Source organism: Poromitra crassiceps (genome assembly GCF_964638095.1).
Source record: "Poromitra crassiceps genome assembly, contig: HAP1_SCAFFOLD_89, whole genome shotgun sequence".
NCBI classification, from domain to species: domain Eukaryota; kingdom Metazoa; phylum Chordata; class Actinopteri; order Beryciformes; family Melamphaidae; genus Poromitra; species Poromitra crassiceps.
The window spans coordinates 725927-750005 of record NW_028152245.1 but is presented as its reverse complement, the minus strand read 5'-3'; the positions used below and the strand labels follow the sequence as shown (position 1 = coordinate 750005).

The 24079-nt window shown below is 46.0% G+C and overlaps 1 pseudogene across 1 annotated transcript in view; it reads left to right on the top strand.

Annotated features, from left to right (window-relative positions):
* The window catches only part of LOC310800814 (GATOR1 complex protein DEPDC5-like), a 57228-nt pseudogene that overhangs the window by 23730 nt on the left and 9419 nt on the right, over positions 1 to 24079 (top strand). The window contains exons 8-19 of the transcript in view: positions 9126 to 9172; positions 10389 to 10474; positions 11279 to 11362; positions 11450 to 11484; positions 18508 to 18577; positions 19328 to 19362; positions 20680 to 20773; positions 20862 to 20936; positions 23000 to 23134; positions 23226 to 23287; positions 23380 to 23453; positions 23875 to 23897. The product of the transcript in view is annotated as a GATOR1 complex protein DEPDC5-like (transcript). The remainder of the gene's footprint in view (positions 1 to 9125; positions 9173 to 10388; positions 10475 to 11278; positions 11363 to 11449; positions 11485 to 18507; positions 18578 to 19327; positions 19363 to 20679; positions 20774 to 20861; positions 20937 to 22999; positions 23135 to 23225; positions 23288 to 23379; positions 23454 to 23874; positions 23898 to 24079) is intronic.

The following is a 24079-nucleotide window of genomic DNA, read 5'->3' as shown; positions in this document are numbered from 1 at the left end:
ATGGGCTCAAGTGCGAACCAGGGCTGGACGCCCCATTTACTGTAAGAGGAGGTTAGTTAACCTTACTTGTAGTAAACAAATAAAATGTCCTATTGTTCTCAGTACAACTGATAGGATCATAAATACATTAGGAATATATCAAGAATAGAAAATAGAAAATATAATTTTAAAAAGGTTTTAAAGAAAACGGCTAAGAAGTAGCTCCTCATTGAGGCCTTTAGGGTGTTCTGTTTGTAGGGCATGAATCCAAAATGCCTCCCTTTGCAATAAAGCTCTGTCTCTGTCGCCCCCCCTCTTTAAGGGGCCAACAGCCTCGATCCCCTGGAATCTGAGAGAACACACATCATGCCCAAATGAATTAAAGTGTCTGACTACAGACGACTTCTCTTCTTTATTCCTAATGTTACTTTTATGTTCAGAAATGCAAACTTTTAGTTCCCTCATGGTTTTGCCTACATAACAGAGGCCACAGGGACATTTCAAAAGGTAAACAACAAACTTAGTCTTGCAGGAAATCCTACTTTTGATAAGGAACTTCTTACCTGAGTGTGGGTGTGAAAAGGACCCACCTCTGATCATAGCATTGCAGTGAATACAGTTTGAACAAGGAAAATTCCCATTAGGTAAAATAGATAAAAAATGTAGAGGGTGTGTGTAACAGTCAGCTCTGACTAATACATCTCTCAGATTTCTCGCTCTTTTATGAGCAAACAGGAGATGTAATAAATACGTGGCCCACTTGGTGGTCCCTACGTAATATGTGCCAGTGTTTTAAAACACAGGATTTAATGTCCTGGGACACAGGAGAAAAGGTAGTGGCACAAACCATATTAACATTCTGGACAGAGGAAACTTTGGGCACCAATAAGTCATCTCTCTTCAAGATTCTGACCTTCTGGAGGCTATTGTCTAGAACCTTATTGTTGTAACCCTTCACCCTGAAATGAGCACACAGTTCAGCAGCTTGTTCTTCAAAATCAGTATCTCTGTTACAAATTCTTCTGATCCTCAAAAGCTGGCTGTAAGGTAAACCCCTTTTAAGACTGGGAGGATGGTAACTGGAGAAGTCTAAAAAGCTGTTTCTGTCTGTCTTTTTCCTGTAGACCTTGGTCGTGAGGAAATCTGATTTTTTCACACAGACATCCAAAAAGGAGACTGAATCAAGGCTATATTCCATTGAAAATGTTATAGAAGGCAATCTGGAATCTATATATACCTTAAATTCCTCCAGTTGGACGAGAGACCCAGTGAAAATAAGAAATACATCATCAATAAAACGGAACCAACACTCAAAAAAGGCACCAAAAGGGTTATTATGGTGTACAAAGTCATCTTCAAACTTACCCATGAAAAGATTTGCATAGTTGGGCGAGCATGGACTCCCCATGCTGACACCCTGACATTGTAAATAATATGCTTTTTCAAATTTAAAGTAATTCCTGTTGAGGATTAATTTACACAGGTCCACTAGAAAACCAGTAGGGGGTGTAGGGTTCTGTCTTGTGCTTAAATAATGTGTGAGAGCTTCCAAACCCTCCATATGGAGCACGTGATGTTAGTATAAAGACTGTTCAGTGTTCACATCCATTGTGCATAAAAAGCTACCTTCCTCATTGTGCTGTATAGAACTTAGCTTGTTGAGAAAATCGGTGGTGTCTTTAAGATAAGACGGAAGTAGGGACACTAGTGATTTAATGTGTTGATCTAAGTACTTAGAAATGGGTTCTGTAAGGGACTGAGTACCCGCCACAATGGGCCTACCAGGTACTGGTTCCACACAACTCTTGTGTATTTTAGGAAGAGTATAGAACACTGGACGTATAGGATGCTTCTGAAGCATAAATTTATATTCATCCTGGCTAATAAAAGAGTTATTATAAACAATAGTAGTATAAATATATAGTATAAACAATTATACAATCAAAGCGGAAGTACTTCACAATAAGGCTCTGTATAAAGAACCTCACAATACCACAACGTAGAATGGGCTCAATTATTATTAAAATTATATTTTCTATTTTCTATTCTTGATATATTCCTAATGTATTTATGATCCTATCAGTTGGGCTGAGAACAATAGGACCTTTTATCTGTTTACTACAAGTAAGGTTAACCAACCTCCTCTTACAGTAAATGGGGCGTCCAGCCCTGGTTCACACTTGAGCCCATTCTACGTTGTGGTATTGTGAGGTTCTTTATACAGAGCCTTATTGTGAAGTACTTCCGCTTTGATTGTATAATTGTTTATACAACACTTGTACTTGTGATTATTGTAAAGTTATTATTCTAAATGCTTTTCTAATTCTTGATAATCAGAACCTTGCTTCTACTGGTAAGTCCTATTGTGTTGTAAAATGTTTTATTTACTAATTGATTGTACTTCCGGCTTGATTGTATTTAGCCATATTTTTTTGCCTGACACAGCACAACGCTGAGGAAGGTCTTTGACTGAAACGTCCGTTATCTGCTGCCCAGGTTTGAGGATAATTAAATCATATGAAAAGACATTTGGAGTGCTGGCTTCTCCCTTCTATGAACACATGGTACCAGGTATTTCCTCCTTGGTAAGAATTATGGAAATCTGAGAAATCGGGGTCCATTGCCAAACCCCATTCCAAAGTAGAATTTAGCATCTGAAAGTTGAGGACAGTAATTTTATAGTAGGACCCTCACCTCATATATACAATCTTTCTCATATTGTTGCAGCTCCATGTTTAGAATATAGAAATATTGTCTGTGTGTGTGTGTGTGTGTGTGTGTGTGTGTGTGTGTGTGTGTGTGTGTGTGCGTGCGTGCGTGTGTGTGTGTGTGTGTGCGTGTGTGCGCGCGCGTGTGGTTTCAGCAGTGCCAAAGCGAGGCAGGCAGGAGGAGGGGGGACCAGAGAGTTCACACACAACTCCGTCTCCCAAGAAACTACGATTAAGACAAACACTGATAACACTCCAGGTATGTACACACTGAAACACAGCGAGACAACACTATGGATCCCATCAACCAACCAATATCAATAATAATTGACTAAGCCATGTTCAGACTACGAGGCCAAATCTGATTTGTGAACTTTAGTGACCTATTAATGACTTCATCCAGATTGGTTTTATGAGTCTGGATGCTCCAAGTCTGATTTGTGTCACTTGTCCCAAACCACATATGGAGGTAGTTTCCAATCTGCTTTCGACTGATGTAAATGTCCATTTTATTCTCTTCTTTTATTTTCCTGTCAACCATTTTATGTGAAGCACTTTGAATTGCCTCTGTGTATGAAATGTGCTATACAAATAAACTTGACTTGACTTGATGTGTCTTCAGTGCGGACGCGCAGATCCACCAAATCTGATTTGAACGTCACTCGCAAGCGTATGACAGTGAAATTCAAAGACAATTAGGTAATACCACTTTTTACAGAAAACTAAGTCAAAACCCTACATTGGATTTTAAACGACGCATCAGAAATAAATTGGATCAGCTCCTCGAGATGGGGGAAATTACCAAACCAGAACATGCATTTATGGTGGTAGACTTTCCTGTTACACCGGTGCTGTACACCCTCCCCAAGATTCATAAATCTTACGCTGATATACCTGCTGGCCGCCCTATTGTAGCCGCCATCGGCGGTCTAACAGAACACATTTCAGCATTTGTTGATCATTTCCTCCAACCTCTTGTCATCTCTCTTCCATCCTATGTTAAAGACTCTATGGAGTTCATTAAGATGATTCAATCTATTCAGCTACCAGACGGAGATTCCTTTTTTTGTTACCATGGACATTGAATCTCTCTACACAAACGTACCTTTTGAAGGGGGATTACAGGCTGCAGAGTTTTTCTTAAATAAAAGGACTGACTGCACCCCCAGTACTGAATGTATTGTAGACCTTTTTGAAATTGTGCTCACCTCTAACTTCTTTTTGTCTGGCTCTGACTTTTACCACCAGGTGTCAGGCACGAGCATGGGGGCTAAAATGGCTCCTAGCTTTGCCTCCTTATACTGTGGACTCATGGAACATGACATCATTTTTAATGAGCATCGCAACCTACATCTACCCTTCATCAGCAACTGGAAGACACATCATTTTTAATGAGCATCGCAACCTACATCTACCCTTCATCAGCAACTGGAAGAGGTATATTGATGACATTTTCTTTGTGTGGAAAGGATCTGAAACACAATACAAACATAATACAATAATAATTTTATCAATACCAACAGTCGTCATCTGAAATTCACAATGGAATATGACAGGCATAAGATGAACTTTTTAGACATTCTTGTATACAGAGATGCTAATAATCTGGGGTCCAACCTATACCGTAAAAGTACGGACAGAAACTCCATTCTGCATGGACACTCTTTCCATCCAATTCCACTCAAAAGAAGTCTGCCCATCTCTCAGTTCAACCGCATTCGCCGTATCTGTAGCTCTGATGATGATTTTCAAGCCCAGGCTGCTGACCTAGAAACACGTTTCCAACAGAGACAGTATAAACATCAATGGGTCACGTCACCGTTTTGAAAATGTATCACAAGCAGAGTGTCTCAGCCACACCAGATCCAGAGCATCTGAATCTAGAGTTAATTGTATAATCCAGTATTCACCCCTAGGCAGGGAATTTCAATTTTTTATTCAAAAATACTGGCACATTATAGAATCTGATCCAGCTCTCAAGTCCCTTGACACACCACCTCGGATCGTCTATAAGAGACCACCTAACTTAAGAAACCTGCTTGTGAGAGCCTACCTCCCACCTCCTACCCAGCCCCACTTTTTACAGTCTATCCCTCACGGTAACTACAGATGCGGCAACTGCACACAGTGTAACTTTACACACAAAGCCACCACTTTTACTCATCCACGTACAGGAAAGCCCTTTAACATCAAAGGAGTGATAACATGTAAAAGTAATAATGTCATCTATATGCTCAAATGTCCATGTGGCCTCGCCTACATAGGCAAAACCACCAGACCACTTAAGACCAGAATCTCAGAACACAGATCCAACATCCGCAACAATGACATCAGAAGCCCAGTGGCTGTCCACTTCACACAAGCTTCTCACAATGTTTCTTCTCTTAGATATTCTGGCATTGAACTTGTTAAACACCCTGTACGTGGAGGTGACATCAACTCTCTACTACTTAAAAGAGAGGCCTTTTGGATTTTCACCCTGGACACTCGAGCCCCAAAAGGGCTGAATGAAGATTTTGACTTGCGGCCATTTTTGTAGTCATTTGTAGTCCTTTTGCAGGTGTGCTTGTAGGTGTGCTTTTGTGTGTGCTAATCTCATTATGTCCACATCGTAGTGAATATTGCTCTGTCTAGTATCTCTGTCCGGTGTCATTTTCTTCACAGCTGTGGTATCGTCATATACTTTTTTACTACTACCACAATTTCAAAGTAGTAGAGACCACCTTGTAATAGTTCACATCACACTTTCTTCTTAAATATTACATTTCATTATGACGGTTTATACCTGATAACCCCAGTTTATGTGATATTCAAGTTGTTCTGAAAACTTCCATTATTGTCCTTTGAGACAATTATGTTTTGATATTGCCATTTGATTATGTGAACAAGTGCACTGTATGTTTAATTATATGTATCACATGATGTGTCAGGTGACCCCTGCGAGGGTACTTAAGGGGTGTGTCCCTACACTACATTTATGTCTGAGGAAGGGCTTTGCCCGAAATGTCACTTTTTTGTGGTCAAATAAATATTTGGGAGCAGCTGCCAGTGCGGACTATTTTTATTACTTATTTGCACTTCGGTCCTGCACCTGGTTTTAACCCTTCACTGGATGTGCGTGCCTTTTTTGTACTTTTTAGTCCACATAGGAGAAATACAATTTAATTGTTCAGTCTGTGGTAAAGCTTTTGGTCTTAAGGGACACATGAAGAAACACATGATAATAGTCCACACAGGTGAGAAACAATTTCATTGCTTAGTCTGTGGTAAAGCTTTTGGTTTAAAAACAAGTTTGAAAACACACATGATAGTCCACACAGGAGAGTAAATATTCAATTGCTATCTGTGGTGGAGGGAGGATTTGAATGTCAATGAGTCACCTGAATGTGAAACCAAGACCTTAGACATTTGTGTGTAATATAGTATAAGACAGGGGTTCCCAAACTTTTCAGACCAAGTACCACTATATGTACCCAACCAAATTTCCCAGGGACCACTTCCACTGCATTTTTGTTTGTTGCTGATTTGGTTTGGGCAAACACACACCTGCCAACATTAAGCTGTGAAAAAGAGGACCCCTTTGAAAATGTTCCCCCCCCCCCTCACAAAAATGTAGCCTAAATCTGGAGTGTACTTTAACCACCTTCCTGACAAGCTGGCATGACATGGTTGATTGATACCAACTGATGCTTTAGGTCTTCTAGTTTCATACACCAGTTTGGGAACTACTGACTTAGGGTGCAGAGAGCGAGTTTTGAGTCAAAAGGGTGAGACAGGGTTTTGAGTTGGAAAAAACTTCACATGTCTCAGGAAACGAAGGTTTAAATTAAAGATTAAAGAATAACATTGCCACTGTATCATTCTCTGTATCTTCTGTTTGTTTTTTGACTTGAAAAAAGTAATACAAGTTTTACTACATGTCCATCTTTGTATTTGATGTCACTCAACAGCTGTTTGGTTAATATAGTGTATGAAATACATTGCTGTCATTTGCACCAGAAATTAATTGGGACACTATAGTGGTAACAATTGATCTTTAAAGGGTGATTGCGATGGCCCAGGGATCAGCCAGGAGATCATGTGTTTGGTCGTGTGTGTGTGTGTGTGAGAGAGAGAGTGAGTGAGTTTAGTGTTATCCATCTGTAGCCAGGTCTAGAGTGAGACCATCCAACTGCGAGATCCAGCAATGTGCCGCAAGCATCCAGTCTGCCGGAAAGCCATAGACACCATCAGTGATTTATGACATCACTGGTGACATCACTAGGTGACGTTTGTATCCCTGGGTTCATCTTAGACTTTAAAATTAACCCAGGGATACAAATGTCACCGTTGGGGGGGATCTTTGATGAGGGTCAATTTTTACAGTAACTAATGCAGCTTTATATACAGTAAGGACACGAGCTTTCATCAATAAAGTATGTTTTCTTTAAAGGGGCCCTATTATGCATTTCTTAATTTTGTATATGTTGTTACAATCTTGGATGGTCATATTAAACATAGGCTAAGCTTCAAATAAATAGATGAAAGTGTTTTAATGTTACCCCCATGAACCCCCCCCCCCCTCCCCCATGAACTCTCGTAGACGAGAGCACATGGATTTGTGCGAGAGCATAGTTTTAGTGACGTCACTATCGCTGTACCCACTAGTGTTGCCAGATGGCAAATGTTGAATTATCGTACCAGAGGTTCAAAATTATCGTTTTTGGAGTGAAATTATCGTACGCCCCCAACCCCAGCGCGGGGGGACTGCGGCTGATCACAGGCTACTTTTTGGACTTGGCATGATTTTTCAACACTGTGATCTCAGCCTGCGTTGCAACAACAACAAAACACCCTGCACGTATTGGCAGCAAATATGTTGTTTGAAGAGATGATTGTATAAACAGATAGAGTGATAGACGTAGGATTTGTCTAAGTGTCACAAAATGATGAAATGATCGTACATTTGGGGGATTTGGGGATTATTGATCGTACAGAGGTCGAAATTATCGTACAAATACGATAATTATCGTACGTCTGGCAACGCTGGTACCCAGCCCGGGCCCGCGGCGCGCGCCCTGCCCCTCCCTTCCCTGTTCTGACATTCCAGTACACTGCTGCCGACAGTAAACGCTGCTTTGCTGCTACTTTCCACTCGTCTCGGCCCTATCTGCCTTTCACGTTCTTTGTGTTTATCTGAGTATCTAGTAGTTCCTGATAAAAGTCCTGGTTAAAAGTTGTAGCGTTAAGCTACAGGTAAAGTCAGTGAGTTTCTTCAGTCTCTTGGTGCTGGCTTTGTGCTGCCTGTGTGCTCGGATGTGTTATGCTAGGCTAGTTGTTAGCCTAGCCTAGCCTAGCGTACTCCTGTCTACTTTTCGTCATGCGAAGCAGACGTATTTTTGTTTGCCTTTCCAAAACAACAAAGTTCCAGACATCTTTAGTAACTTACTTAACTGAGGTTCGTGGGTAGTGTTGTTAGTTGTTCATGGTTAGACAGTATTAGTTTAGTTATTATTAGTTCTTGTCTCAGCATGCTAGGCTAGGAAATTTCAACAACGGGACAGTTAGCTAGCTAACGTTACTGGCTGTTTGTTCAGGTAAAAGTTAACTCCTTTTTTATGCTGTTCATTTGTCACATTTTGATTGAGTAACTAACCATAGTTGTGCTGACTAGGGTTAAAAGCTTTTCTGACTGCCCCGATACTGTCCTGTATGGAGAGAAGATGGTACATTATGTCCAACTCCATTCAACAAATCTGGCAGTTTTATGTGACCGTGCTTCTCATAGAACATGGCTGGGGACCTCTAATGTAATCGTTAGGGCTCACTGGACAATTCGGCACAATGAGATTCACCATCTTAATCTAAATAAGAAGATTATGAGAATAACAGGTGGAACTATTCTAAAGGTTGACATCTTGTTTAAATGAGTGCTATTTTGATCATATATATGCCAAATTGATAAGATTTTTGAATAGGTTTTAGCAAGACCACCTCTCCATAAAAGAGAAGGAATCAGGGCAGACTTGCATATACATACAATTACAAACCTTTATAGAAACTTAACCCATTGATACCTGATGCAGCATTTGCGTGTATATCCCTCATTTGTGTGTGTATCCCTTTAAGACCGCGAACCTCGTTAATGCGGTTCACGGTCTTAAAGGGATACACACACACTCAATTCCTGAATGCCTATGAGATCATCATTGTGTTATTTGATCCCATAGACACTCAACAATTGTCCCAAGATAGCCAGATATTGCTGTTTGACACACTTCAGATTAGACCAAAATACATAGAAAGGTCTGTCGAATGCCATTTATTTGTTTCTGACGCTAGAAAAGTGAGAAAAACAGTCAGCCTCCCCTGAAACTGTTTGGAACCCCCCTGGGGAGGCCTGCCTCCCTCTTTGAAAACCTCTCCCTTAAATAATCATCCTCTCTTTTAAATTCCCAGTCCTCTCCTGCTGCAGGTGAAGAGTCTCAAAGAAGACCTTCAGAAAGGTACATGAATTATGGTCTGACATCGTATGTATTTCACAGTGTGTTTGTCATGTACTGTACAAGCGATTAGATGAGACTAGATTATATAAAACTTTCATGATCTCTGCAGTGCTGAAATCGATTAGTCGACTGATAGGAAATTGTAATTTTGATAATCGATTCATCGTTTTAGTCATTTATCATGTAAAAATACCAAACATTTGCAGGTTACAGCTTAACAAATGCTCAAATGTGCTGCTTTCCTCTGTTTCATATCCGTATGAAATTGATAATTTTGGGCTCTTGTGAAACTTCTGATGGGCAGTTGTCATTTTATTTTCAATACTATGTTTATTGGCTTTTGTTCATTTGAATAAACCGAACATCCACATTGAAAAAATTACAAGTTACTTTCCATTAGGCCAGGCATGTCCAAAGTCCGGCCCGGGGGCCAATTGCGGACCGATTTTAAGTGGCCCTCGGCTTGGCTCTCAAAATCTACTGTAAATAATAATATAATAATACTATATGTGGCCCTCCACACAGTATTAACAAGCAAGTTCAATTTGCATTTTCTGTTCACCTAACGATGACAGCACTATCATACAGTCTGTAGACAAGCACCAAGTAGGACCAACACAGGCACAACTAATGTTTTCAGATGGTAAACAAAAGAGTACACATGCAGGGAAATAAGGTGGCAATTTCTTCAATGCACTTAATCCAACTGTCAGTTTATTAGGTTGACCGGCGTAATATAAATCCTGAGCTCTATTTATACTGTAACAGTTTGCCTCTGGTGTTTCTAGTCTGGGTTTTGGGCCTGAAGGCATGTATCCTCCCAGAGATCATGTATCCTCCCAGAGCTTTCTAGCTGAAGATCCTTCTCTTATGCAGATAGACAAGAAAGGGAGTTGTCTTTAGAACCTGCTAGTAATATATCACAACATTTTTACAGGCAGTTGTCATTTGTGACATTTTATAGAATAAATTGAATATTCGAGGGGCCGAAGTGTTCAATATGAGAAATATGCATTGTAGCTATTTACATGGTCAGATATGGAGCTGGCGGTGACATAACAAACATTTATCATATCGCTGTTGTCATGTGAAAACCGTGTCTCTCCAATTTTGGTTGATTTTCCATCTGCTGTGCCATCGGTAGAATATACAAAAGCATACTGCCATTGCCCTTCACTAAAAATATCTAACTGATGGATATTTTCTCCTAATCTAGAGACAATCAGCGTGGACCAGACAGTGGCACAGGCCTTCAAGCTGCGGGCGTACCAGGATGTCATTGTGAACATCGTGGACCCTAAGGTAAATCTTCCCTAAGGTAAATTCTCTCTGTGGCGGGACCATATTTAAGTTCAACAGCAGCTCTTAGCGGCCTTTCTGCAATTAATTCTCTATGGTAAGGACGCGCTAAGCGCTAAGCTCATCTTTCAAGGAACACACCGGGCGTTTAAGCGTTCTTGGCGGCTCGTGTTTTTTGATGGAGCGCTCTGGGCATCTCAAGCTGAAAAAAGTTGAACATTTGGAGGAAAAGCACGCTGCTCGTCAGTCACTCCTCCTACCTCTTCTCCTGCCAGGGGGATCTTCAACCTCCGCTGCTGCCAGAATTGCCAATAATCTGGCTTTCATGTTTACAGTGCGAATAATCAACAACATGAAACAGATGAAACTAGCTGGCTACCATCCGTGTGATCGTTGCGTCCTGAACTGTACTGCACGCGACTGCAGGGAAAAACAAAACGAAGCACAAGAAAGCTCAGTGCGCTGTGTTTTGTGTGCAATGGAGGCGCTCTCCACATTATTTCCAACGCGTTCACATGCGTTGTGTGTACTAATCTTACACCCCATTTACCCCTAGTTTTTAAATGTGACCTGTATCCGGATAAGTTATCTGGATAATGGTGGCATTTAAAAAACAGGTGTAAATGGGGTTTAAAAGATCTGAACACAATTTGAGCCAGGCTACCTCCCCCAATGTGGTCAGGAAGATCTGATCACATCCTGATCACGATGCATTTACACCAGATAACATCCAGATAACTTCTCCGGATACAGGTCACATTTAAAAAGCAGGTGTAAATGGGGTGTTATAGTGTGTTTTCCTCACAGGATGTAACGCTGGACCTCGTGGAGCTGACCTTCAAAGACCAGTATATCAGCAGGGGTGACATGTGGAGGCTTAAGAAGAGTCTGGTGAGGCATAATGTGTGTTTGACATACCTGCATAATATGGAATAGCTTGTAGATGTGAGCTTTTCACTTGTATACTGTTTATTACAGGTGAGCACCTGTGCTTATGTGACCCAGAAGGTGGAGTTTTACTTCGTTTCGAACTCAAGCTCTCACTAGTGCCTTAAACGCTGCAACGCAGCCCTATGGAAGACTGTTATTTTGCTCCAAAATTACTTTTCATTAAAACCTGACCACCCACCCGTAGGTGGCGTGGTACCCCCTGGGGCTGACACGGATCCACGTGACTACGTCACGTCTTGCCAGCCCAGGGAATAATCACTTCCGCTTTCTTCCAGCCGCTGTGAAGACGTGTTTTGTGAAAGCTCAGCGGTTATCGAGGAGTTATATTATATAGCTTTAGATACTAGGCTCGTTCCGGCTGACTTGCCCACCTCAAGAGGGTCGCGTGGACGGGATAAAGCAGGCTTCGGAGACCCGACCCTGTACCCTTCACCCTGCGGCGTCGGAACAAGTCATCTAAAAAGCTAAGAGTATCTTCCTTAGTTAACTGTTGTCACTGCCGCCGTGCAGTTGATGTGAAACGTTTCCCCGGGAACGGCTTAACGTTGTTAGGCTCGAGCGCATGACTCAGGTCTGCACTCATAACTCTAGCTAGGTTTGCATACATGCAGAATAGCTTGTACCGTTAGCACTAGAACAACAGGCTAAATAGCACAGTTGTCACAGTAGCTAGCTGCATCCGTGCGGTTGTTTCTGTTGCTAGGTACTTTAGGAACGCCGGCTTTAGAGCGCGCGCGTTAGCTAGTTTGCTCAGTGCAGCTAGCTTGGACTACCTTGTAGCACTCCATATCTGGCTGCGTCCCCAGACAGGGTAACGCACCCGGTTATTGTGGCAGATAGCTAACGTGCACACGTGCAGTTAGTGTCTGTGTGCCAAGTACTTCGCGCCAGCTACCTCTGTGTAGGGCGCGCCTTAAGCGAGAGTAGTAGCTAGTAGCCATGCTCTTCAGTGAAATAGCTAGTTAGCTAGCTTGCTCCCATGCAGCCAGTATCTAGCGATGTGTAACCCCGTTTTCCTGTTAGCAGAGAGAGGGGGAACAGCTAGGTGCTGTATTAGCTGTGAGGCTACTGGCCGGTTACGACCGGCACATTTAATTTGAAACTACATAAATGTAGTGTAGCTTTTACTGGCGTCTGAGATTTTAGCTGGGCGATTCGCTAGCTAGGTGAGCTCGCCCCGCACCTTGTGTGGGCCGCTTCTCTCAGTACTTACGCCATCTTAGCCAGCTTGCTTGTCTGCTAAGTGTTGCTTGCCTCGTGCAATTAGCATCTACTAGATTGCAACTCCCGCTGAGGAGTTTCTTCTGAGATTGACTAGCTTTGCGGGCCGCTGGCCTTTGCTTGCGGTCACGCTTGCTTCCCCGTGTTACTCAGGGTAGAGACGCGCTGCACCGGCCTGTGCGCAGGCTTGTGTTAGCGCACGCTTGTCTCTCAGTGCTTATGCTAGCTTAGCTAGTGGCTTCCACGTCTGTTCTCTCGGGTTAACAGGTTGTGGGTATTGGTGCCCCCCCTTCGGGATGGGCTATTGCCGCTTACGTTACCATTGCATGCGCACGTTCGCTAGCCTCCGGGTTGCTTACTGTCTAGCCTGTGCCTCTTGCTAGCGTGCTTAAGCAGTACTCCCGCTAATAGGGTGCGCCCTGCAGGACCTTGCTATTAGTGGTTAGCTTCCTGCTTCCTCTTGCTACTGAGCAGGGAAGGTCAGGGAGGGGATGGGCCGTGTGTAAAACTACTTGGCCGAGTATGAATCGGCACGTTAAGTGCGTTTTCGGCCTTGGGCACGAGCACGCGGCACAGGCGCCTTGAACCTTCGGTCTTGTCCGCAGCTAAGCTCTTTAGAGCTGACCAAGGTCCGCTCTCAAAGAAGTGTTAAAGCTAGCTTGCCTTGCATAGGTGCAGATAGCAATATTAGTACTGTTTAGCACAGAACGATAGCATTTTGCAGATAGCTGGCGTGCACCCGTGCAGTTAGTACCTGTGTGCTAAGTACATTGGGCGCGAGATACCTCCGCTACAATAGACATACTGCTCCTTGCTGGCGCTACGCGTCCAGCAGGGCTTACAGCTCGCCAAGGTCTGGGCTCAGTGCCAGCCTTTGGCTTGTAGCTCTAAGGACAAGCCCACCGCCCTTGGTGCCCAAGGCCCGGGGTGGTTGGGAGCTCTCCATGGGTCGCACTCCCTTGTTGGGGCGCCCCCTGCAAGTGCAGGGAGCCTGGCTGGGGGCACAGCGCACCTTGGTCCATGGCCACGGCCTGGCCTCGGTTGGCAGCGCCCAGGTCAAGCCCACCGGTTGGCTCACCAAGGCTGGGCTTAGTTCCAGCCTGCGGCTTGTAGCTTTAGACCCACCGTCCTCGGTGCCCAAGGCCCGAGTTCGGTCGGGAGCTCGCCCAGGGTCTCATACCCAGCATCAAGACTCGCCTTGGTCCATGGCTACGGCCTGGCCTCGGCTAGAGGCTCCTAGGACAGCCCACCATCAATGGCACCAACGGCTCATTGCTGGTCGGGAGCTCGCCTGGGGGCCGCACTGTCGGACAAGTCCACGTGCGTCTCGAGAGAGAACGTTACCCCCGCAGTCCCCCCAGCCTGCGAAAGGCGCACGGCAGGGGGGGGGGGGGGTTACTTCGATACAACAGCGCGTCAGTAGGCGGAGCTTGCGTAAGAAGTTCTCCCCCAGCATGCACAGCTTCTACGGAACTGTCCATGCGGCGGGGGGGCGTAGCCTCTCACGTCCCGCCCCCCCATCAGGGCACCGGATCGAAAGGTCCCGGTGCCCAGCAATATGCTCATGACTATATTTCAGGGATCATTTCTATAGTTTCTAACTTGAGAAATGTGTTTCTAAAATGTTCAGTCTCGCAATCCACGATGATGAGACGGTGATACTCTTTTCTGAGCGCGAAGCGGGCAGAGAGACTTGATTCAGTTCATATGCTCTCTGCTTTTGATGACCGTTCACTGTCTCCTATGGGGACATTGAGGGAGAGAGTATGATCGGAGTGGTGGAACGGGTACCGCTCCGTTGGCCACAAGAGACCATCTTGTCCAACAGGCTCGATGCCTGGGAGCATCTATGTTCCCCCGTCCCCATTACGGCGCACCCTCCAGAGGGGATACGCGCTACAGTTGGCCCACCCACGTTCGACGGGACCCCCGATCTGGCCGTGGAGGAGGAGGCCATGGACGGCTACATGCGTCCAAAATTGGACCTTCGGCGTCTCAACAAGACGCTGAGGAAGTCCCATCCCGAATGCTCTCTTCCCCGCCTGTTCAAGTTGAGACAGGGGGATTGCTTACTTCCAGGGATCTGGAAGGTGCGGTCTTCCATGTCCACATGGTCAGGAGACACAGGAAATACCTGAGGTTCTCCTTCCTGGGGAAGGCTTACGAGTTCTGTGGCTTGCCATTCGGCATGTCTCTGAGCCCGCGAACCCTCACGGTGTGCGTGGAGGCAGCCGTGGCTCCCCTCCGCACGAGGGGGATCCGCGTCTTCCTATATCTCAACGACGTTCTCTTAGCGGCCGACTCGAGGGTCTGTGCCGCGGATCATACCAAGGTGGTGACCGATCACCGGCAAACCTTAGGGTTTTTTGTGAACTGGCAGAAGAGTTGCCTCGTCCCAGCGCAGGCGGCGACCTTCCTGGGGCTCGAGCTATACTTCCTGCGAGCCTTTCGCCAGAGCGACAGGCTCGCACGGTTCGGACAGCAAGCCAAGGACGTTAGGTCTGTGCCCTCGGTGTCAGTGCATCAGTGCACAGTGATGTTGGGCCTGATGGCCTCAGCACTGCATGTGCTCCCGCTAGGGAGGCTACACATGCTCTCGTGGTCCAAATATGGTTCTCAGGCTTCGCCTGGACTCGGCCGGGGACCGTCATCGCAGGGTTCCTCTGACAGGTCAGGCCTGGCGGGCGCTGGCTATATGGGCGGACCCCCGTTACCTCTCGAGAGGTACTCGGTGGGGCCCTGTCCCGCTCAGGATGGTGATTCGCACAGACGCCTCCCTCTGGGGAGGGGGTGCGATTTGCGGGCATTTTTCGGCGAACGGCCGGTGGGAGGCTCAGGAGCTTCGCCACATAAACGTGCTAGAGCTGAAGGCGATTCGCCGGGCTCTGCCTCAGGACAAGCCCACCATCAATGGCGCCATGGGCCCATTGTTGGTTGGGAGCTCTCTTGGGGACCGCACTGCCGGACAAGTCCGCGTGTGGCCAGACTCGAAAGAGAACGTTGCCTCCGCAGTCCCCCCGGCATGCGGAGGTAACACTTCCAGCGGCTCACACATGGGCACCATGTGCTGATTCGCTCGGACAATAGGGCAGCGATCGCCCACCTGAACAAACAGGGCGGTGTGCGGTCGGGGGCGCTGAACCATAGCGGGGATTCACCTGCGGGTGTATCCCCGTCTCCTTTCAGTGTCAGCGGTCTATCTGCCGGGACGGCGGAGTTACGACCGGCCTGCTGTCTCGAGGCAATCCCCGTTATACGGAGTGGTGCCTCCACCCTCGGGTGATGGAACAGGTTTGGGCCAGGGTTGGTCGCGCCTGCGTCGATCTCTCGCATCGCGGTGCGCGACACACTGCCCACTGTGGTTCTCGATCCAGGAGGACAGCCCCCGTTAGGTCATGATGCGCTAAAAGCGCACGCGTGGCCGAGGGAGGGGCTCTATGCGTTTCCCCGACCCCCCCCTGATCCGTCAGGTGTTGGACAGGGTGAGGGAACAGCGCCTCCGGCTCGTTTTAGTCTGTTTGGCACAGGCAGACATGGTTTGCGGACCTGGTCTCCCTGGCGCAAGATCCGCCCTGGGCATTGCCGGTACGGGCCGATCTCCTATCCCAGGCGGAGGGGGAGGTGTTCCACCCCTCCCCAGGCAGGTGGAAGCTAGCGGTCTGGCTCCTGAACCGGACCAGTTGCTAGCCCAGGGCTTGCCTGATAATGTGGGATGCACTATGCAGCAAGTAAGGGCGTGGATCCAGTGAACTGCAGTGTGCGACCAGTTCTCTGTTTCCTTCAGAGCCTGCTTGACGCGGGTCAGTCCCCGCAGTCGTTTAAGGTGTACGTAGCCACGATTCTGCGTGCCATAGGGGAATTGAAGGGAGCCCCGTGGGGGCGTACCCTTTGGTCTTGCGCCTCATGAAAGGGGCGCGTAAACTGCGCCCGCCGTCGCGGTGCGTTTTTTTTCCCAAATCGGACCTGGTTACGGTGCTGGACGGGCTAACGGGTCATCCGTTTGAGCCCTTGGACTCCGCCGATTTAAGGGTTCTGTCTTTAAAGACCGCGCTGCTGCTGGCCTTGTCGTCAGGAAAGAGAGTTGGTGACCTGATTGCCCTCTCGGTGCAGCAGGCCTGTGTGGTAATGATGGGCGCAGGGTTACGTTGCGACCTAACCCGGCTTACCAACCTAAGATTATTAATGTCAGCTTTAGGTCTATGGTCATAGACTTATCAGCATTCTGTCCCCCGCCGTTCAGTTAGAGACGGGCGAGGAGAGACGTTTGCTCATGCTGTGCCCCGTAAGGGCGCTCTCGGCCTATGTGGCCAGGACGCGTTCTTTACGCATTACAGATCAGCTGTTGGTTTGCTTTGGGCAAAGGGCCCAGGGCGGACCCCTTTCCAAGGATCGCTTATCACACTGGATAGTGGAGGCGATCGCGTTGGCATACTCTGCCGTGGGCAAGGTTCCCCAGGAGGGTATCAAGGCGCTTTCTACGCGAGGTGTTGCGACATCCTCTGCGTTGTTGCGCGGTGTGTCGGTGGAGGACATGTGTGCCGCGGCCTCATGGTCCTCTCATCACACTTTTGTCAGGTACTACAGTCTCGACGTGTCCGGTGCGCAGTTCGCGCACGCGGTGCTGTTGGTGGCAAGAAAGTAGTATCGTTGCCACTCTAATATGTCAGACGGTTAGGCATAAACGTTGCCATATGGCCGTGGTTCACCGGTGCCTTTCGGGTCGCCCTGTGGGGTGCTCCCGGCAGCAAGGTCGGTTGAATGGAGGCACTAGTGAGAGCTTGAGTTCGAAACGAAGTAAAACGTTAGGGTTGTGCTACAACCCAGGTTTTACGAGTGAGAACGAGAGCTCTCACTACCCAGCCTTGCTGTGTCAATGCGTCACGGGGTGCGTCGGATCTCAGCGGGCTGGAAGAAATTAGAGTGATTATTCCCTGGGCTGGCAAGACGTGACGTAGTCACGTGGATCCGTGTCAGCCCCAGGGGGTACCACGCCACCTACGGGTGGGTGGTCAGGTTTTAATGAAAAGTAATTTTGGAGCAAAATAACAGTCTTCCATAGGGCTGCGTTGCAGCGTTTAAGGCACTAGTGAGAGCTCTCGTTCTCACTCGTAAAACCTGGGTTGTAGCACAACCCTAACGTTTGTAGGCATTATCAAGCATATTATGTACATTGTGTTTACGTCAAGGCATTTACACTAGTGACATGAAGTAGGTGTACACTGGGGAATATGTTAACATGTATCTACAGTTTTTCTATGATCAGCAAGCACCCAACTGATAGTATGTGTAAATTAAACAAAAGGCTAATGTGCATTTTTTAGTGCTGAAGTTAGGGGGAAAAGAAGTTGCTTTGTTTTGATGTCCCTGCATGCATGTATGTTTACTAGGGATGTCACAATATATCGTCCCACGATATATCACGATATCAAAACGTGACGATATGTATCATTGAGATGAAATCTCATATCGCTAAAAAAAGAAGCTGAACATGGTGGCACTGATCTGCACCTGATTGCATGCTCGCTCTCCTTTTCATTGCTTTGTTTGAACAGACGAGGGCGCTCTGAGTTCAGTCTAGTAGGTGAAGCAGGTCTGTGTCCGGTCAACTCATTTGCAGAAACACTAGTAGAAGAAGGAGAAGAACTCATTTGCAGAGTCAGACAAAATGGAGGACGTTACAGACACGGAGGATGAAAATGGTGAAATTACTCAAATTAGCGTGGAGGATGATCGATCGCAAAAAAATATTGTTAAAATATCGTATCGTTATCATGAACCCAATATCGTGTATCGTATCGTATCGTATCGTATCGTGAACTGAGTGTATCGTGACACCCCTAATGTTTACAGTGTTTTCCCTCTAGAGCCCAGGCCAGTGAGCTGTGGGTGAAGGGAGAGAAGTTCACCTGTGGTTACATCAGTGAAGACACCAGGGTAAGAAATGGGCTTCCACCTATATGGCTTTTTGAAGGCTGATGCTGATATTTTCCGACATCTGATATTTTCAAGTCGGCGATAGCCAATATTTCGTGTCAATTAATAGTACTGCATCTTTTTAAATTTGACCTTTTTCAAGCCAAGAAATTGCAAGTTATTTTCGGTGTTTCTTTAGGAATTGTGTTCTTGTCAGGGTGGAAAACGCTCTGAAACAGCATTTAGAGTGACCATCATAGTAGTGGTTAGGGATGTTCATTTTGAACAATTTCCATAATCGAAATTCGGGAAAATTAACGATCAATTATCGATTATCGATAGCGTAATAACAATATATATATATATATATTTTTTTTACTCTGGTCTGGTAATAACGTTGCGCGTTCTCGGCCAGCTATAATGGAGATGCCGCTGTGTAGTAAGAATATCAGACACTAGCGCTGTGGCCAAGTAAACAAACATGTCAGGTGTGAATTCCCCATGTTTAAAACAGTTTTGTTGGCACAAAGGCCCGTGCCCAGCCAGAAAACTAGAGACTATATGAAGCTCCACCTCACGTTAGTCGGCTGTGCAATGGAGTGGGGCGAGGAGGAACGAATTCCACCCAAACCTAGTCCGCAAAAAAAAAATCGAGGTGGCATAGTGTTGTCTTCACACACAAAAAATGGTGAAATGCATCTTTAGAAGTGTAAGATTTTTTCTTTTTTAACCAGCCAGTATAGCTCACTCCCCTTACTTCACTCTAGGCAGGATCACGAGGGACGCTTTTATGAAGACTTCTACAGGTGAGCATACATCTATTGCTTATGTCTACTCATAGACCGTATAAAATATAGACATAGCCACCGTGATGTTACCCATTGGTTTGTGGATGTTTACTTTTGAAGCCTTGAGTCTGGTATTTTGACCGTCGGCATTCCCAGATGGTTACGTGAAAAGAAACCATCTGGCAGCGTCATTTTCTCCCCAATTGTACTCGGCCAATTTCCCCCCGCTCACCCCGGTCGCTGCTCCACCCTCTCTGCCGATTTCGGGAGAGCCGTAGACTAGCACCGTGCTCCCTCCGACACATGCCCAGTTGCCAGCCGCTTCTTTTTCACCTGACAGCAGGAAGCTTCACCGGCAGGACATGGCACGTGGGAGGATCACGCTATTCCCACCATTCCCCTTCCGCCCTGAACAGGCGCCACCGACCGACCAGAGGAGGCGCTAGTGCGGCGACCAGGACACATACCCCCAATCCGGCTTCCCACCCGCAGGCACAGCCAATTGTGCCTGTATGGACGCCCGACCAAGCCGGAGGTAACTAGAGGGCACGAACCTGCGACCCTCGTGTTGGTAGGCAGGGAATCTACCGCTACACTATCCAACCCTTAAAAAGTCTTAATCGCCATTTGATGATGTACAACATTTTGTAGCTAGTGTGCTGATTGTGTTAAATGAACATAATATGGGGCAGTGGTGGCCCAATGGTTAGAGAAGCGAGCTTGTGACCGGAAGGTCATCGGTTCAATCCCCAGGACCGGCAGGATAAATCTGGGTGGGGAAAGTGAAAAGGCAGTGCTTGCCCCCCTTCATTACCACCACTGAGGTGCCCTTGAGCAAGGCCTTTAACCCCAACTGCTCCAGTGGAGCTGCTCAGTGGCCAACAGATCAGGCTGTGGTTGTACTGGTCAGCTTCCAGGTATGAATGTGTGTGTGCATGTGAAGAGGGCACTCTGAAAAAGAGAACATTGCTCTCAGTGAGACTCCCCCTGTATAAATAAAGGTAAAAAAATATATATATATATCGTCTTATATCCATCGCAGACCCCTGATTTGAATCGAAATCATACTGTGGCAGACTTTGTGATATCAGCAAATATGGTTATCCAAAGAATCTATATAATATCGTATCGTGATGAAACTTGTGATTTACACCCTTATCGCTGATGTGACAAAAGTGGCGTTGAGCTCTTAAAATATATGGAAAAGGACTTAAAGAAGCTATTAAAAGGTATTGGATTTAACTTGATCATTCCTGCATATACCCTGGTCAGGTTCACTTGGATCTAGTGAACAGGGCGTTGTGTTCCGTTAGATGTTGACCTTTTTGCGTGCAGGGTGGCGGCTCAGACGAGTGGACCACATTACTGGTTACTGTCAAGAAGCTCTTCATCCAGTATCCCATCCTGGTGCGGCTGAAAGAAGCAGCTAGTCATGTGACCTGACAAATGGGGCTGAGCTGGGATCATGTGACTTTAGTAACGGAATCCTTACGTTTGTGAATTTATTTTGCCGACAGATGGCTTCCCCTCCGGTCACAACTCCACCGCTGCTCAAGGAAATGACCTGGAGGCCATTAACCTTTCCTTCAATGGTTAGTGCTCTTTTTTCCTCCTGATTAAACTTTTTTTAATTGCTTTTTAGCCTTTAAAACATATTACAATACTTACAGACAATAAGGAGATTTGACAAAGCAAAACAAAAGAAAACAAACAAAAGAGAGACAAAAAATGTAATAAAGAAAGAAAGATAGAAAAATGCACGTTCTTCTTGACAGTATATATCATGAAATAAACAATATTACATGTCAGTTAAAGCAGTGGTTCTCAATGTGAGATCCATGGACCACCAGGGGTCCAAAAGAGGCTCCCACGGGGTCCCCAGCAGAATGGTGAACAGTCAAGCCTCTCCACTACTGTACCTCCACATCAATTAGAGAATTATCTTATTATATTTATAGAGCATTATTTTATAATATTATAATATGATTTATTATAGAGCATTGGCCGCCCCGATCACAGCCCTAGTGCTATCCCTCCATTCACAACACAGTCATGGGACTACAGGTAGCATCATGTTAAACAATACAAACTCTTCTCAGACCTGGCCTCATGAAATCACCATCAGCCCAACGTGGACCATTTTGGTGGTCCTTGATATAAAAACGAAGTTGAGAACCACTGGATTGGACAATGCACAGAGACCAGGCATGTACAGAGTATATGAGTATCAGTTGTCATTAGGTATGCGTCATCGGTATCAGCCAACGACATTGGCTAGTGCTCTAAACTCCGCAGCAGCACTCTTAACTCATTCAGGGCCAGTTTAGGACTGCCAATATTTAGCACAGGCCAAAGATTTTCATAATTGTTGGTCATCTTTCAAGACCCACAGTAAATTATCTATTAGCACCAGAGTGATTTGCAATACCTCAAAATGAAGATGTACGTCTCTGGGTTCACCAGGAAAAAAAAAGTTAGCTTTTAGCATGTTCTGTACTCTACTTATATCCATTTATATACACCCTGTTTTCACCCAAAATGTCTCTCTCTCAGATGACAAACAGGAGCAAATGCAATTTCTGTAAAATACACATTCTCAAGGAGAACTCGCTCTCAATTCTTTTATTTTGAACTGTATTGACATCAGACATGTAAATACTATTCGTTATGACACAAATTAAAAAAATATATATATATATATATATATATATACACATGAAGTGCTTTTTTTTTACATTCAACACTACAGCAGTGTGAGTGAGTGTGCAGACAGACACACAGACAGACAGACAGAGAGACAGACAGACAGACACACCGACAGACAGACAGACAGACAGACAGACAGACAGACAGACAGACAGACAGACACACACACACACACACACACACAGACACACACACACACACACACACACACGATCCCCCTTCGTTGCGTGATTTCTAACCCCACATAGGATAAGCAATAACCACGCCCTGTGGCGCCGGGATTGGCCAGGAGCAACACTGGAGCAGAGACACTACACTGGAGGGCACGCAGTCCAGCGATTTCATGAAGCTCTTGAGAACGGGCAGCGGGCTTCTGCCTGCCTACAGTAGCTGTTCGTGTGCTGCTCGTCCATGTCTCCCCCTGTCATATTCTCCCTGCTCCCGTTTTCCCCTCGGCTATTCAACACGTCCTCACCGCCCTCTGATCACTGCTGATCGATCATTTCCTCATTCCTCCGATGATCAAACGCATCTGTGGATTACTTTCTCCGGTTTTCTCCGGCTGGCACACAGGAAGGCTGGCACACAGGAAAGCGACCAGCTCCTGCAGCGCGTGAGGGGCGTTTCAATGGGGTTTCTCCTGTCTGCACAAGGCAAGCTCCTTATCCATTTTCTGATATTCCTCCTGCTCAATTTCAAAACAACAGCTGCGGTATGTGTTTGTTCACGTGTTGTCTTAGATGATAGGGACCTGATACCATGTGACAGGCTGGGGAAGTGTTTTAACTACGCCCTGCAGTAATAAAAACAAAAACACGTCAAACACGTCATTGGCCCTCTGGGCTATTCCTGATAAGACGTCAAAGACGTCATTGGCCCTGAATGAGTTAACACTCTCTTTCCTGTGTTACTAAAACCGAAATGCTCCAATTCACTGCCTCTTCCACAGTTTTCGACAAGCACTACATCAACCGCAACTTTGACCGCACTGGCCAGATGTCTGTGGTCATCACGCCGGGGGTGGGCGTGTTCGAAGTGGACCGTCTGCTCATGATTCTCACCAAACAGCGCATGATCGACAACGGTGAGCCCGGCGATACAAAATAAATAACACTTTGAGTCAACGGATACAGCTATCATGAAACATATCGTCTCAAATGCTTTCCCCTTGTCAGGTATTGGAGTAGACTTGGTGTGTATGGGCGAGCAGCCACTGCATGCAGTACCACTATTAAAGGTAAGATATTCAGGAGACACGTCACTCCGGTTGTATTCGGCGGTACGTCGTCTTTGCCTGCTGACTGATGATGTCTCCCTTGCGCTCTGCAGCTGCACAACAGGACGGTGCCTGGAGACTCTCGTGCCGGGAATGACTACAACCTGCCGCACTGGATCAACCACAGGCAAGACAACACGCTTGATGGGAACACAGGATTGATAGAGTTGAATCTAAAATGATGTCCAAAGGTGGAATTGCCCATCACGGGGGAAAAGCTCCGTTCATTTCCACACACACCAGACTTCATTTCCTTGAATTAAACATAGCTAAAAGCTGTTGTGTGGTGGGCTGTGCAGACAACAAATGTAAAAAATCGCCAGTTAAAGTTTTTTTGTACTCCCGAGGAAACAAGAAAGCCATTGAGAATTGGCAAGAAGAAAAATGTGGATGTTGCTGTCAATGAAGTAAGTTGGAGTGTTCATCTACCGTATATACGATCTTTTTGTGCAACACCCGACCATGCACGTGACATAGGAGAACGCCAGGATTGGACGGGAGTTTGTGTTTTCCCCCCTTTTGGCTTCTGATGATGACGCGTTACGCAGGTGTCTCTATGGCCTTTATTCAGGTAATCAGATTAAGCTAATCGGTATTGTCTTAATCGGGTTAATATGGGAATATTGCAGTACATGTAAACTTAGTCAATGTTTTGTTTTTATTCTAGCTTCATGCGGAACGATTCAAGAGCAACAAAGACCACAGTAAGATCCCACTGTTTGTCTCTGGGCTCCTTTTGACTTTCTCCAGCGT